We start from the raw sequence: 17,460 nt of genomic DNA on the forward strand, positions 1-17,460 counted from the left end.
GACTTCCCACCCATGGACCACATAAGATGACCTACTCTGAATCTTTGAAAGAGCTGTATGGTGAAAGTTTAAGTATTTACATTTTAAAATGCACAGCCATGAAGATCGAGAAGAATCAGGGAAATTTGACCCCTTCAAATGAACAGAATTAAGGACCAGTAATCAACACTAAAGAAATGGAGATCCATGACCTGCCTAACAAAGAATTTTAAATATTTGCTTTAAGGGGGCTCAGTGAAGGTCAAGAAAGTAAAGAGAAACTACTCTGTTTTCCTCTTTATTTGCTTTTTGCCCAAAACTATTCAATGAAATCAAGAAAACAAAGAATGACCAAAGCAAGAAATTTAGCTGATATAGAAATTATTTTAAAAAATACTGTCTGGAGCTGGGTGCCATGGCTCATGCCTGTAATCCTAGCTACTTAGGAGGCTGAGATCTGAGGATCATGGTTCAAAGCCAGCCTAGGCACGAAAAAGTTCGTGAGACTCTTATCTCCAGAAAACCAGAAGTGGCACTGTGGCTCAAGGGATAGGGCGGTAGCTTTGAGTTGAAGAGCTCAGGGACAATACTCAGGCCAAGGGGTAGGGCAGTAGCCTTGAGCTGAGGAGCTCAGGGGCAGTGCCCAGGCACAGAGTTCAAGTCCCACAACCAACAAAAAAATAAGTACTAGCTGGAAGCATGGCTCAAGGAAAAGAGGACCCTAAGTTCAAACTCCATACTGCTAAAAATGAACAATATCAAAAAAATGCTAGAATTGGAAAATATAATGAATATAATGAGAAACGCAAGAAAGAGCACAACTGGAAGAACTGATATAGAGTATAAAGAGTCTTTGAACTTGAAGACAGGTTATGTGAAATATACAGAAGAGCTAGACATGGTAGTATACTCCAGAAATCCCAAACTTGGGAAAGTGAAAGGGAACAATCTTAAGCCAAAGCCAGCCTGGGCTACACCAGTGAATTATATGCCAGCCTGAGCTATATAGGGCATTTTGTCTCTCAAAACTGGGTTATAAGGGCTAGGAGTTTGGCCTAGTGGCATGCACAAAGACCCAAGTTCAATTCCTTGGTACCACATACACAGAAAAAGCTGGAAGTTGTGCTGTGGCTCAAGTGGTAGAGCTCTAGCCTTGAGAAAGCCCAAGGACAGTGCTCAGGTCTTGAGTTCAAGCCCCAGGAATGGTAAAAACAAAAACAAAAAAACCCCTGAGTTATGAGTAGGGTACTAGTATCTCCTGCTTGTAATCCTACTTACTCAGGACTCTGAGATCTAAGGATCATGGTTTGAAACCAGCTTAGATTTTTGAGCAGTAAGGTCCATGAGATGCTTTCTTCCAAATAACAACAACAACAAAGCCAGAAGAGAAGCTGTGGTTCAAGTCGTAGAGTGCTGGTCTCAAGCAAAAGAGCTCAAGCTCAGCATAGAGAACTTGAGTCAAATCAAAGCTACATCATTCGATGATGATATAATCTAGGACAAGTTACTAGAAACTGTGGCCTCATTTCCTTACCAGAACGATATATATAGTATGAGACTTCCCTAGTATGTTATAAGGGAAGAATGTAAAACATAGTGCCTGCTACATAATTACAACTCCACATCTACCAGCTTGGTTCCATTTGTCCATATTATCATACTAATATTAATAACATGAGTCTGGGTCGTGGTGGGGGCCAGGTCTATATGTGACTGCTCCTAGGATACATGCTGGTATAGCCCTGTGCTAAAGCAGCTTTTCTATATTCTGCACAAGTCTATGTCCAAATAAGAAGAGGTTGTCTACCTAAACTCAAAGGGACATAATTTGGTTAATCCTTAGCTGCTGTGTCCAATCACCATTCAATCACACCCCCTCCCATGGCAGGCTGTCCCTCCAGGCAGCTAGTGTCACTAACTGTGCTACCTGGGCCTCTCCAGGTTCATGAGTATTGATTCCATCTGTCCAATTTGCAGGCTGCAAGACGTGTCCAAGTAACCATGTATACTGCCCTTGGCCCTGGAGGGCAGACAGTGGTCTGGCAGGATGGAGAAAGGAGAGTGACTAGGATCAGCCCTAGGGCTGCTAACCCAATCAAAGGAAATGGGCAATTCGACAGGCAATAGCCTTCACTTGGAGGCTAGACAGGGTAAGCAATCCAAGAAGAGTGACTCATCCTACAACTCAGAAAAGATTCCCTTCATTTTAAATAAAACTCAAAAAAAAAAAAAAAAAAAGAGCAGCTTCAATAGCAGGATGTAGACAAGATTAAAGCAATCATGGCACTCAGTGGCCAACAGGGGCACCCAAAATCTTGCCAGACAGCTGACAATTTTTTTTTCCTTCATCAGACATCATATTCTTTAAAAACTCCTAACTCAGAACACTAAAGCTATCAGGGTCTTCTTGGAGAAGCTAACCCAGATATAGCTAGAGCACTCTGTGACTAACTCAACATGAGCTTTTTAGGTTTTAGTTTAGAGACAAAGTCCTTGTATTCTAGACTATCCTGGAATGATCCACATAGCCCAATTTGTCTTCAAAGTCATGATCCTTCTGCCTCAGTTTCCCAAGTGCTGGGATCACAGGCATGTACCACAACAAGTTCAGAAAACATCTCCATTTACAGGAACTATTCCACAGGCATGCATGCACTGGGCAAAAGACTTCAGAATATTAGCAACTCTTTCGGCTAGCTCAGGATCCTGCTGCTGGTGGCCCATGGAAAGATATGCCCTCCAATGCCAACTTCAAAAGTAGAGAATCTCTTGATACCCTACTTCCCTTATTATAGTGAAGAAGCAGAGAATGTCTCTAGTATGTGAGGTGTGCTATATTGTTTTTTATTTCCTTGTAGTGACTGTCAGGTAATAATTGTTGCTAGGAACACTTTGTTTCACAGAGAAATGTGGTAAGGATATGAAGAGTCAACTGCTGGAGGACACCAAAATAGGACAAAAATCTCATTGATTAGAGAAAATTTTCCAGGGAAATTCTTACACAGGTACATAAATGGCAATACAAAAGACTATATGACAGTATTTTGCAGCAAGGAAACAAACATCTACCACTGTGGGAGGGGGCAGAGAATAAATTAAGTGTGGTAACCACACACTACAATGCAGCAGTCAGAAACCAAAGGCTGGCTATACATACAGCAACATAGATACATGATTTCCCTCCCCCCCCCCCCCCCCCCCCGCCAAAAAAAACCAGGCTGACTTGTCAGGCCTGTATCTGTAGACCCAAAGACTAAGGACTTGGAGATGAGAGGATTGATCATATTTTGAGGTCAACCCAGTCAAAAAGTGAGCTAGACTCATCAAAAAAGATAATGAAAACCCTTCCTAAAATCCTTATGATATAAACTAATTTGAAAAAAATCATAATCAAGAAAAATTAAAGCAAAAAGGGCTTTCTCCTCAAGTATTTGGGTGAGGGGAAACAAAGCTGACTGGTTCTTTATCCCCTTCCTTGACCATTATTCAAAGGATTATTCTGAGCCTCCTTAATTATAGAACTCCAGAGTTTACTACAGATCTTGGGGGCTGAGGAGTTAAGGATCCAGTGAAAACAACTCTCTGAAGTACTTCAAAGGCCAAAGATTAATTGCTACTGCTGTCTGGGCTCCAAATGGTTAATGCTTTTACTTTTGGTGCTCTTCACTTACACCATAAGTCCTCTGATTCCCAGCATGGGTCCCTCCCCTTCCTCTGTCTGTCCAGTATCTAGTACTCATCCCATGACAGGTGACCCTTGGTTATACAGCATGACTGCCCGTTTTTTGTTGTTGTTGTTGTTTTGTTTTGTTTTAAACTTATTTTTCCACTATGGTATGGGATCATGCCTCTCCACTTTATTTCTTAGCAACTTCCTCAAGACCTGGATCACAGTGAGAAGTCAACACATGCTTTCTGAATAAATGCATGAATACATGAATGAAAGACACATGATTTTTTTTTTTTTTTTGGCCAGTCCTGGGCTTGAGCTCAGGGCCTGAGCACTGTCCTTGGACTTTCTCAAGGCTAGAACTCTACCACTTGAGCCTCAGCACCACTTCCGGCTTTTTCCACATATGTGGTACCAAGGAATCGAACCTGGGTTTTTGTGCATGCTAGGCAAGCACGTTAACCACTAGCCCAAACTCCCAGCCCAGATGAATTTTTTTTGTTTTGTCACTCATAATGGGGCTTGAACTCTGGGCCTGGGCACTGTCCCTTCCAGAGCTCTTCAGCTCAAGGCTACCATCCCACCCCTTGAGTCACAGCCCCACTTATCATTTTCTATCAGTTAATTGGAGAGAAGAATCTCATGTTCTTTGGTGTCCAGGCTGGCTTTGAACTGTGATTCTCAGATAGCCTCCTGAGTAGCTAGGACTACACATGTGAGCCACCAGGCTCGGCATAAAATTATTTTATTTGATGAAAAGTAGGAGAGAAAGGTGGAAGAAAACTGCCTCCGCTTTGCCTGATATTCTCTCACCTGAAAGTCCAAATTAGGCTATCAGTGTCTCTTGAGCACCAGGCTCTTCCTAGGTGACAGGACATGAACAGGAGGGTGGTCCCTGAGTGGCAGCTCTTGGGATCCAGGATTTCTCTCTAGAGCCACAGCCAATTAATTTGCTTATCAGGCTGTAATTAGATTAGAAGTGGGAGTGCATGTTGGAAGGCTTGCTACACTGATCTCAATGAGCTCTTGCTTTCACATCCCAACTCATGGGAGAGCAGTTTTATTGATTGATGGTAGGCTTTCTGCTCTTGGTGGCCGCAGGGGCTTGGGGTCCCCATATTGTTCAGGGAAGAGTGGGGAAGCCCGTGGTGTGAGCTGAGGCTGGTGCAGAGCCAGGCACGTGTCAAAGACGGCTGGCAAGCAGCTGGAGTTGGTCAAGCAAAGAGGGCAGTGATCCCAGCTCCAGGTCATCCTCACACAAACGAACTCCAACTCCTCCCCTACATCCCCACAGTTAAAGCACAGGGTCACTGTGCTGAATATAAGGGGCCAGAGAAGACAAAGAATGACCTATTCTCAATCCAGTGCACACCTCAATGACAGGAAGAAAGAAACCAAGAGGTCACAGCTGAAGAGCTTTGCTAGAAAGCCAACGGAACTGTGGCACATTCAGTAACCTGGCATAGCGGCTGATCAGGAAGACTGGGTGGCCTGAACAAAGGAATTGGCCTGTGGCATGGGGCAGGTGCTGGGGAACGAAGGGCAAGAACAACATTTCTTAAAGTTATCTTCTCTTAGAAAATAAGGTAAGGTAGCATGTATACTACTTATACAAAAAATATGCTCTCCTTTCCTCAAATGATGATACTAATTTGCTTACTTTAAAGGCAGTAATCAAGTAATCATCCATAATAAGAATAAATCAGCAGTGTGTTAGACACTTTACATTCATTATTTCTACTTGTAGTGAGATACAGTCCCATTTTATAAATGGGTAAACTAAGGCTCAGCAAGATAACCTAAGTTATCCAAATACACACATTAAGCACAAGATCCAAGCTGGTGAATGTTCCCCAAAGACACATTAGTTCCAGTTTGTCTGACTGTTCATCATTCTTCTATCTCATAGGCCCCATAATATGCCAGGACAGTGGTATTCTCAGAGGGCCATTAAAACAAAGCAGGTCACAGCAACCAGCTGATATAAAAGAAGGCATCTTTGAGATGGACAAGGGACAAAATCAGTGGTAGACCTAGACAAAAGTGACACAATTTGGGCTAAGGAAAGCATAATATATTAAGTAGACAGCTAAGGAGCCAAGTTCATTCACCACAGCTCTCCAAGATAATCCCAATTTCACATGTAAATATGCTTAATTTTGATTCTGCTTCCCTGGCTTTCAATCTATGGCTTATACTATGAGGTCACTAAACCTGTGGTCCTGCTGATGGTTAGGGCTTCTTACTATACTGTAGGTCTAGCCTGTAGGCTCTTTAGGGGCAAATGAGTCATCAAAATATATATCAGGGCTGGTTTAACTCTCAGAATGGGTAAAAATCACAATGATGAGAAAAAGAATAAAAACCGTTCTGGCTACTTATACTGTGTAATTAGGATGTATACAGGGCATAGCTTAAGCAGTTAAGCACATTTTGCTGAGGTAGATGTTATTATTAGTCCTATTTTGCAGATAAGGAAACTGATAACTAAGCTTTAACTCAAAGCAGTTCCTAGAATGGACTTCTGAACACTAAGTATTATAACCAAGATTCTATAGATTTTGATCTACATACTCATCACTGTCAATTTTTAAAAAATTAAAAACTTTTTTACAAACATTTTAAAATCATGATTTAATATCACTGTTATAACTCATGGAGATAATGCTTTAGTCTCCAGTTCTTTCACCTAACACATGTCTTGAAACATCGCTTGGTCTGCTGATTTGGTTGGCATCTATCAATGACCTCAATAAAATCAGTGATATAATTACTAAACAGAAAAGAGCCCATGGCTCACTACTTGAGTCTCTTCTCCAGTCTGATGTTCAATCCTACATAAACAACAAGTCAGGGCACTCAACGTTTATTGGTCTAGCTATATTATTCCCCACATACTTTATTCATATAAATGTCACGAGACAGCCAAATACCTGGATGAAACTCAAAATGTATTCACTGTACCTACTAGACCACAGTCCCACCAGCCTGGCAACTCCATCAAAATAAGCAGCTTATGGCATAGCTGTTTAGAAGATGTCTTGTAATGTAACATTAACTAAAAAGGGCTAGCAGTATGGCTTACATGGTTAAGCACTTGTCTAGCAAGCATAAGTCCCTGAGTTCCAAGGGGAGCACCAACCAAAAAAAAAGAAAAAAGATACAAATATAGATCCTACCACAGTCCCTAAATATAAATACCTATGGGGTTGGAGGTGTGGCTCAGTTGAAAGAACGGTAGCCAATGAGCAAAAGTGTCAGATAATACTGAAGATACAAAGTTTGAGGTTTGAGTCCTAGTTTTGGACTAAGAGAGGGTGAGAGTGGGGGTGGGGGGGGAGAGAGGGAGAGAAGGTGGGGAAAGGGGGGAGGGAGGGAGGGAGGGACAGAGAGAGAGAGGGGGGGGGGGAATAGCTAGGTGTGTGGCGTGTCCCAGGGGTTAAACTGGATGAACACTGAATGTTCTTCTTCCTCAGTCAACATTCTCTAAGAGGACAAAGATGAACACAGAGCCCAAGGATGGGGCAGAACACTGGAGTGAAGGTGGGTGTTCCCTGAAACTGTCTTGTTAGGCAAATGAGCTGGCACTACTTTCGAGGGAGCAATGTCTTGGGTTGCCTGAGGTTGAAGCATGCATCTGCCAAACTAGAAACGGGTGCATGTTGGAATTGGAATATCATTACTACAAAACAGGATTATCATGAAAGACGATTGCAAATGGGATTAGAAATGATTCTTTGTTACTCAGAGATAATCAGCCATAGCAGCAGCAGTACGAGACATCAAGCCCTGTACACTTTTCTGGGGGCATGATGCTGGCATGCCAGGCACTTAGGCAGAACCCTCACCCAACCTTCCTTGCTGGGAAATACTGGGCACTGTTCTAAATTGGGCAGATGGCCACCTGGGACAAAAGCCAGCCAGCCACATCATGCTTAGGAGTCCCATGTTTTAGGCCCAGATGTGTAGCTTAAAAAAAAAAAAAGGAATAAAAAAGAATCTCCAAAGCCTTACTACTTCTGAGTCACTGATGAGACAGGTAACTCTGTCACCTTTATCAAAGAGGCAACCCACAATTAGCAGTAATATCCATAGTAATAAGAGCAGTGAAACATGCATCAAGTGTTTGCTATATGCCAAGCACTGTTCTAAATGCTTCACATGTATCTGTACATTGAAACCTCACTACAGCCCTTTGAGGTCATCTGTTTATCATCTCCTGTTAGATGGCAGAGAGGACAATAACAGAAAAGTGAAAGAATGTCCCAATGGATAGAATCCTAGAGGTTTGTGTGTGTCGGGGGTGGGGGGGGCGTGGGGCTTGAACTCTGGGCCTGGGTGTTGTCCCTGAACTATTCATCTCAAGGTGGGCGCTCTACCACTTGAGTCACAGTGCCACTTCTGGTTTTCTGGTGGTTAACTGGAGATAAAAGTCTAATAGACTTTTCATGCCCAGGGTGGTTTTGAACCACGATCCTCAGATCTCAGCCTCCTGAGTAGCTAGGATTACAGACGTGAGCCACTGGCACCCAACAAATCCTAGCCTTAATTGCACGTGTGTGTGTATGTGTGCTGTTCCTGGGGCTTGAACTCAGGACCTGGGTGCTGTCTCCTGAAGTTCTTTTGCTCCAGGCTAGCATTCTAACACTTGAGCCACAGCTTTACTTCTAGATTTTTTGTTATTTATTGGAGACAAAGAGTCTCATAGACTTTACTGCCTGGGCTGGCTTCAAACTATGATCCTCAAATCTTGGCTTCTTGAGTATCTAGGAGTGCAGGCATGAGCCATTGGTACCCAGCTAAAAAAAATAAATTTTAAGAAGGAAGAAAGCCTGAATTGAAACCAGATATCATGTGGGACGCATGCTGTAGTCTCAGCTACTTGGGAGGCAGAGACAAGAGGATCTCAGTTTGAAACTAGACTACACAATATGTCTCAAAAAATAAATTTAAAAAAAATTAAGAAGAAAAGGAAGCAAGGAAGATGAAGGAGGTAGGAAAGAAGAGAAGGGGAAAGGAGAGAGGGAAGGGAGATAGGCAGGCAAGCAGATAGAATTAACTGACCTGATTTCTAGTTCCTGTATCCCTTTGGCCCTTCCATAGCCATGCTCACTTCCCTTCCCTCAATAGGCAGTGAAGTCCAGCAAAAAGACATGAGTTTTGGGTTGAGGGTTCCAGCTTCAAATCCTCTTTCATTAAGTGGATGACCCTGGGCATCTCTTCCCTATCTGTAAAAAGGAATAGTTAAGGCCTTCCCTTTTGGATTACCCTCAGGATTATAGCAGCCAAAAACATGACACAAGTCTGGTACACAAAAGGCACCCAGTCAATTACAGCCAGGAGATCAGCCAGGCCAATAATGAGGACCTTGGGTAGTGGCTCTATGTCTTAATGTAGCATCCTAGACAAATTCCTTCAAGTGTCCACATTCAAGCAACAAACGAAGGAGGACCTGACCAATATACTATGTCTCTGGATGGCTAGCAGTAAAGGAGAGCCTCTTGGGGAGGCTGCCACAGGTCTAGCTAAAAGGGCAGCACTGGCTCTGGGCACCAAAACCACCTGTGGAGCTGCAGCACCCAAAGACAAAGGATTTGTCCTACAGAACAACCATCTGGCTAGGGCTTCCAGTTGCTCAAGGGTGGTTTAATGCCAGCTTGGTAAGGTAGAGAGAAAATAGAAAATGCTAAAAATAAATGCTGTGAGAAAGAATTAAATGCTCTTCAGGCAAGGATGGCAGCATTTTAGAATTAACAAAGCCCAGGTACCACATCCAGGAAGGCCTTGGCAAATGCGTGTTATCCACTCATTAGCTCAGTTCCTCAGGGATCCTGGCCAAGCAGGGAAGGCAGTGCCGGGAACCAGTTCTTCCGATGCTGATGAAATGCACTCCAGAGCAAAGGCAGGAGGAGGGAGGCAGACTCTCGTGGGGAATTTCAAACAGTTCCGCTAGTGCTTTGTGCTTTGCCTGCATGCTCTATATCCTCTGAGGAAGGAGCTATGAATGCAACTAGTAAGCTCAAGTAAATTTAAACCTAACTGCCCCCATACCTTGGTCTTCTTTTAGGATCTGACTTCCTGAAGTATGTATTTATCTACATAGGGGTTTCCCTGTCAGCAGCCTAGGGGTAAGGAATCCAAGCATAGTAGGGGAAAGGCAAAGTCCCAGTCTGGTATCCCAGACTTTCTCCTTGGTACAGTGAACACTTATATACTTTGAGAGCTCATAAAAGACCAGTTTGCTATTTATCATTATTCTATACTGATATATTAGTATGCATCAGTATATATCAGTATCATTAGTGAAAATATTTCAATATATCACTGATAGTGTGAATCTATAAATTTTCATTTTCTATTAAAGAATGAAACACATGTACTTTTGTTTTGTTTTGTTTTTTTGCCAGTCCTGGGGTTTGAACTCAGGGCCTAGCACTACTGTCCCTGAGCTTTCTCAAGGCCAGTGCTTTACCACTTGAGCCACAGTATGGCAGCTTTTTCTGTTATGTGATCATCAAGGAATTGAACTCAGGGTTTTGTGCAAGCACTCTACTGCTAGGCCAAACTCTTGGCCCCATATACAGTACTTTCTGATGTGATACCACTAAGAGTTTAAACATTCTTAGTGACCTTTAATACAAATTAATTTAGAAACTGACACATGAGTTCTCAGTATGCTAATGGTTTTAATTAATAATGAAAATTAAAGGATAGCTTTTTGAAAAATTGTAAAAAAATCAGTAAAAAAATCAGTTTATCAAAATATCATTTATACACAACAAAATTCATCCCTTTTAAGATGTGTCATTTGCTGGGTGTCAGTGTCTTACACCTGTAAATCCAAGTTACTCAGGAGGCAGAAATCTAAAGATTACAATTCAAAGCCAGCCCAGGTAGGAAAGTCCCTGAGACTCTTATTCCAATTAGCCACCAAAAAGCTGAAGTGAAGGAGTGGTGCAACTAGTAGAATACCAGTCCTGAGGTAAAAGCTAAAGGGAGAGAGTTTAAGCCCCAGTACCAAGAAAACTTTTTTTTGGGGGGGGGGGGCAGTCCTGGGTTTGAAGTCAGGGCTTGGGCACTGTCCCTGAGCTTCTTTTTCTTTGTTCAAGGCTAGTGCTCTATCACTTGAACCAGCCTTTTCTGTTTATGTGGTACTGAGGAACTGAATCCAGGCCTTTATGTGTACTAGGCAAGCAGTCTACCACTAAGCTACATTCCCAGCCAAAACATTTTTTAAAGATATATAACTTGATCATTATACATCATGCAACCAAACACCATAATCAAGACAGAAAATAGCTTTATTGCCCCAAAGATCCCTTTAGATCTCTTTTCTACTTCCAATCACAACCATTAACCTGAATTCTGTCCCTGGAGTACTGCCAGAATAACATGAGGGGCATAGAGTAGACAGACTTTTGTGTTGGGTTTAAATGAGTATAAGGCCTTTGAGACCCATCCATGTATGAGTAGTTTGTTCTTTTTTTCACTGCTGACTATTATTCCATTGTATGGATATACCATAATTACTACCAACTAGCAGTTTACTTGCTAGCTCATAATACTTGGGTTATTGCCAATTTGGGGCAATTATGAACAAAACTGCTATAAATATCTGTATGTTCATGGAGCTAACATTGCTTGGCTGCATAAGTATATGCTTCATCTTTATGAAAAACTGTCAAAGTACTTTCCATTTCTCTTGCATACTGCTATTCCCTGCACATATACTCTGTCATCAGATAGAGCATGATGACATATGCTCTGTCATCAGGGAATAGCAGTATGGAAGAGAAGTAGTATGATTTAGGTCCTTATAATTTCTAATTCCTCAAAAAAAAATAACCTGTCAAAACACATGTCTGTAATATAAATACTTTAGGGTTACTGAACAGGGGGAATAGTACTTGGTAAGTGCACATTAGGCTATTTTTATCTCCACTGCATGCACCTAACCATCACCAGGACTTTAAGGAAAGCTACATCTGGAGAAATGGCTGTCCTAGAAACAGCTTTTGGCCTCCCAGGCTCTGCACCTCCCAAAGGCCTGTTCTGGTCCACCAGGCTCCTGGAATGGTCAACAGTCGTCACACTCCACTGCTGGCTATTGTCCACTGGGAAAGGTAGGAGGCCCACAACCCATCCCTCAGTGAAAGAGCAAATAGTGGGGCCTGTGGCTGTTTGGACATCAAAGTTGAGCAAACAGTGCTGGCAGACCCTGCCTCTCCGCCTACACATCCTGCAAATGCTCTCTGAAGGAGCTTCCCCAAGGGGGTCATGACTTTCAGCTTGTCATAGCACACATCAAAGTTCGCACCACACACGAACTGAGTGCATGGGTTCGAATCAAGTTGCCCGAGAATGGATACCCAGTCATTGTGTCCAGCTTTAATCTTGTGTTTTCCCAAATAATTAAGCCTTCTCGCTTATGAACTTGTGACTAAGTAAAGCATCACTGAGAGGTTGTAACATCAAAGTGCTTTCCACCGTCTGTCCATGTTTGGTAAAATTGGATTTCTTTTCCTTCTTAAAGAAAGACTAATTGAATTTAGCTAAAGGCTCCATATATTTGTACTAGCCAGGGAAGTCTGTGCTAAATCACAGTGATCATCCTGGGACCCCATGGCTTAGCCTTTAGCTAGGCTAGGTCAGAGTGTACCATAGAATGAGGCACTCAGACTCAGGCTAAACAAGAGCCTTGTGGCATGAGGCTTATAAGGGCTCACTGGTAAAACAGGCCAGACCCCAATGACTGCTGCTTGAGTCAATACTATACCCAAGCTGTTACTAGTATTGGCCAAATGACCATCCTAGTAGAAAGCTGGTAAATCTTGGGTAGAATAGATAGTGAAGACAATGCCTAACACATTACTCAAATATTAGAAGTAAGCTTCTTAAGGCAAAGACTGTGACTACTTATTCTCTGAACTCCCCCAATGGCTTAGCATATTAGCATACAACTCAAGATAGTTAAAAAAAAAAATGCTTGGTGGATGCATAGTGTAATTATATAAAGAACATCAGGGCCAAAACTATCTCTTTGCCTTGCTTATCAGGAAATATCAATCTAGGTTAAAATTTGACCACTAATTATCAAGTTTATAGACTAATTTATAGCACTATTTACATAAAATCATAAAACAGGGCCAGGAGTTTGGCCTAGTGGTAGAGTGCTTGCCTAGCATGCAAAAAGACCTGAGTTGGATTCCTCAGAACCACATACATAGAAAAAAGCCAGAAGTGGTGCTGAGGCTCAAATGGTAGAGCTCTAGCCTTGAGAAAGTCCAAAGACAGTACTCAGGCCCTTAGCTCAAGCCCAGGACTGGAAAAAAAAAATCATAACACAAACGGAAATATACAATAATTAATAACTAGTTGGAATTCAGGTAACTGATGCCTTCCTTGTTATTACATGATTTATAATCCTATATTAGTTGTATAAGGAGAGCTTTATTGTGATATTTTCATATATGCATATAATGTACCACATCAAACTCATCACTAGTAAATTGTATTGTTTTATTTTATATGTGCAAATAAAGCCCCTTGACCTAATTTATCCTCTCTATCCCTTCCTCCCAACAAGAGCCTGTTTTATTCATCTGCCATTCTTTTTTTTTTTTTTTTTTTTTTGCCAGTCCTGGGCTTGAGCTAAGGGCCTGAGCACTGTCCTTGGACTTTCTCAAGGCTAGAGCTCTACCACTTGGGCCTCAGCACCACTTCCGGCTTTTTTTTCTATGTATGTGGTACTGAGGAATCGAACCCGGGTCTTCATGCATGCTAGGCAAGCACTTTAACCACTAGGCCAAACTCCCGGCTCCATCTGCCATTCTTTTAATATGTATTAATTATAATTAACTATGGGGTTTCACCAGGGTTGCTTTACACATGCATGTATCACATTTTATTGATTTCACCAGGGTTGTTTTGCACATGCATATATCACATTTTATTTATTTATTTACTTACTTATTTTGCCAGTCCTGGGCCTTGAACTTAGGACCTGAGCACTGTGCTTTCTCAAACTTAGAGCTCTAACTTTACAGCACCACTTCTAGCTTTTTTTCTATGAATGTGGTACTGAGGAATCAAACCTGGGTCTTTGAACATGCTAGGCAAACACTCTACCACTAGACCAAACTCCCGGCCCCGCATATATCACATTCTAATCAGAATTATTCTCATTCCTCTCTTTTCCAGTCTCTTATTATTTTACAAAACCAATGAGCCTACTTTCAGGAAAGAAAACATCTGGTTCAATCCTGATGTAATTATGCTTTCCTTTTACCAATATTTCTGATCTTGATCCAGTTTCAACTTGCCTCTACATTATTTATATTTGTATTTAGTTTAAAACACTTCAAACTGCTTTTAGAAATAAGGGAGTAAACCAGGCACTGGTGATTCACATGTATATAATCTTAGCCATTTGAGAAGCTAAAATAGTGACGGTCAAGATTTGAGGTCAGCCTAGGAAGAAAGGTTTGAGACTCTTTTTTTTGGGGGGGGAGGGAGGCTTGAACTTAGGGCCTGAGCACTGTCCTTGGGCTAACTCAAGGCTAGCACTCTCCCACTTGAGCCACAGCACCACTTCAGGCTTTTTCTGTGTATTTGGTACCAAGGAATCAAACCCAGGTCTTCGTGCATGCTAGGCCAGCACTCTACTACTAGGCCAGACTCCTGGCCCTTGAGACTCCTTTTCTTAACCAATAGGTGTTATCCTATATTATCCCACCTATCATCCTTGCTACCAAAAGAAGTTTAACATAGGCAGATCACAGGCCAGGTGTATGCATGGAGAGAAGCGAAAACGTACCTCAAAAACAAACAGGAAAAGCTGGGTGCTTTGGCGCAAGTCTACAATCCTAACTACTTGCTAACATCTGAGCACACCACACCACACACACACACACACACACACACACAGAGGCATGTACATCAGAAGCTCGAAGCAGAGGTGATGATGGCTTAAATGGCAAAGCACCAGTTATGAGTACAGGGTCTTGAATTCAAATCCTAGTACTGGCATAAAGAACCAAATTAACCTGCTCAAAAAAGGGTTTAAAGGGGCCGGGAGTTTGGCCTAGTGGTAGAGTGCTTGCCTAGCATGCACGAAGACCCAGGTTCAATTCCTTGGTACCACACACATAGAAAAAAGCCAGAAGTGTTGCTGAGGCTCAAGTGGTAGAGCTCTAGCCTTGAGAAAGTCCAAGGACAGTGCTCAAGCCCTGAGCTCAAGCCCAGGACTGGCAAAAAAAAAAAAAAAAAAAAAAAAAAGGGTTTAAGGAGGTGTAGCTCAGTGGCAGAGTTCCTGCCTAGTAAGAACTACATTGAAACTCTAGTATTACAAAAAAAGAAAAGAAAGGAAGAGGAAAACAAGGAGTAAATTATAAATTGTGATGCATATTTTAAAGACTTACTACTACTATGGAACTGTATTTCCTATTCGAAACTAAATAATGCTACTTATTTTTTTTTAAGCTGGGAGAGGGGGCAAATTGATTGGAATAGTTTTAACATGTGTAGAGATGAATTTGCCTGTATACTTAATGCAGAGCAATAAAGGAAAAAAATGAGTTAATAAATACATACAGAAATACAACTATAAAAAGTTACATTCTTTAAAGATTAAGAATATTGTATTTTGTATCTCTCAAGATAAGATGCTGCCCAAGGGTGATTCAGCCTTGAATCAACAGGTGTTTCCTTCTACTTTCTCTTCATTCAATCCCAATACAACCCAATACAAAGGAAGGGGATTTTAGGCCTGGTCACTGTGACAGCAGGATTCAGAGACTGATTTGTTAAGTAAGATGCAGCATAAAGAAAAACAATGGAGAATCTGCTGACATTGACATGATAATCCTTCAAGACTACTCACATAGCACCTTTCCAATGAGTCCAACTTACCCAGGCCAATATCCTTCTTTCTTTCTTTTTTTTTTAATCACTGATAAACAGAACCTGCTAAACAGTAAGATCACAAAAGGATTTGTGATATAAAAAAAAAAAATCCAGCGGGCAGTGGTTCACACCTGTAATCCTACTTAGGAGGCTGAGATCTGAGGATCACAGTTCAAAGCTAGCCTGGGCACAAAAGTACCTGAGACTCCTACCTCTAATTAACCACTAGAAAACAGGAAGTGGGGCTTGGCTCAAGGGAGGGTGATAGTCTTGAGCTGAAGAGCTCAGTGACAGCACCCAGGCCAGAGTTTGAGCCCTATGACCGCCCCACCCCCCCCAAAAAAAAATCCAACTCAAGAGTGTGCTATTTTGGGGGTGGGGGTGGGGGAGTGCCAATATTGGGACTTGAACTTAGGACCTGGGCATTGTCCTTAACTTTTCTTTTTTTTTTGTTTCCCTCAAGGCTAGCACTCTGCCACTTGAACTATAGCTTCACTTCCAGCTTTTTGGTGGTTACTGGAGATCAGAATCTCAGATTTCCCTTCCTGGATTGGCTCTCGTTTTAACCATGACTCTCAGAACTCAGCCTCCTTAGTTCCTAGGGTTATAGATGTGAACCACCAATGAGCAACCTTTTGAGACAGGTTCTCATTAGATAGCCTAGGCTGGCCTCAAAGTCCCAATTCTTTCTCAGCCTCTTGTGTGCTGCATTTTATAAGCATGCACAACCATACCTGGCCAAGTACCATTTTCAATAAAAATTTGTTCTTAGATATTTGTAGGAAGCAGAAGTCACAAAATGAATACTTAAAAAATAAAAACCAGTAATTAGTCCTAGGAAACAAACAGGAGCCAACACTCTTTGCTCAACAAACATCACTTACTTGTTAATAACCTTAAAGACAAAGTAATCAGTTAAACCAACAACCTATTAGATTCAGAGAAAAGTATCCCCAAAAGCACATCTAGTAGCTATCTGATCATTAACTGACAGTATTCTTAAGAATAGTGCTAATTCTTACTTAGTCTGGACTCTGAAAATATATCATGTAGAAAGGAACACAATTTCCTTCACCACTGCCCACTGAAAATATCTGCACATAGGGAAGGATATTGGTGGGTAGCATGGAGTATCAGTGGTGAATAAGCATGTGTGTGTTTTTAGATATACAAAGATGTCTGGCAAAGTCATCAAGAATTAAACTCACCATTTATAACCTGCAGCACATATGTTTTTATTTGCTTTCTAAAAGAACAGAGAATCTATTCTGCTGCCAGATGGGAGTCCTCACCTACTCTGCTTCACTAACACCCTGTCCATTCTGCCTTGACATCACTGACCATGCACTACACTGTGACTCTGTACTTCCATTCCTTTCCCATATTAGACTACAAGCCTTCCAAAGTCTCTGATTCTCCAAAAACTAGCATAAAGTCTAGCTCAGAACAAATATTTACTAAATATTTGAAGAAACAAGCAATTTCTCCTTGATGCAATTAATATACACTCAAAACAACAACAAATGACAAAAGTAAAGCAGGCTCTGTTCAGGGGCTAGGTATCAGCGGGAAGGGGAGGATCAATGATCAAGCTTATGCAAACAGGACAATGAAATTAGTTGAGATGGGTTTTTTTTTTTTTTAACCAGTCCTGGGCTTGAGCTCAGGGCCTGAGCACTGTCCTTGGACTTTCTCAAGGCTAGAACTCTACCACTTGAGCCTCAGCACCACTTCTGGCTTTTTCTATATATGTGGTACCAAGGAATCGAACCCGGGTCTTCGTGCATGCTAGGCAAGCACTATAACCACTAGGCCAAACTCCTGGCCAGTTGAGATGGTTTTTAAAAGTAGGGAAGGAAACCAGGTACTGGTGGGTTCATGCCTAGCTATCAAGAGGCTAAGATCTG

General features: G+C 41.8%; 1 protein-coding gene across 2 annotated transcripts in view; it reads right to left on the reverse strand.

The window, feature by feature from the left end:
- Positions 1 to 17,460, reverse strand: part of Clpb (ClpB family mitochondrial disaggregase) — a 137,642-nt gene that overhangs the window by 89,053 nt on the left and 31,129 nt on the right. The gene's annotated exons all lie outside the window — the stretch shown is intronic.

The sequence above is a fragment of the Megascapheus bottae genome, chromosome 16 (assembly GCF_031878675.1).
Source record: "Megascapheus bottae isolate mThoBot1 chromosome 16, mThoBot2.hap1, whole genome shotgun sequence".
NCBI classification, from domain to species: domain Eukaryota; kingdom Metazoa; phylum Chordata; class Mammalia; order Rodentia; family Geomyidae; genus Megascapheus; species Megascapheus bottae.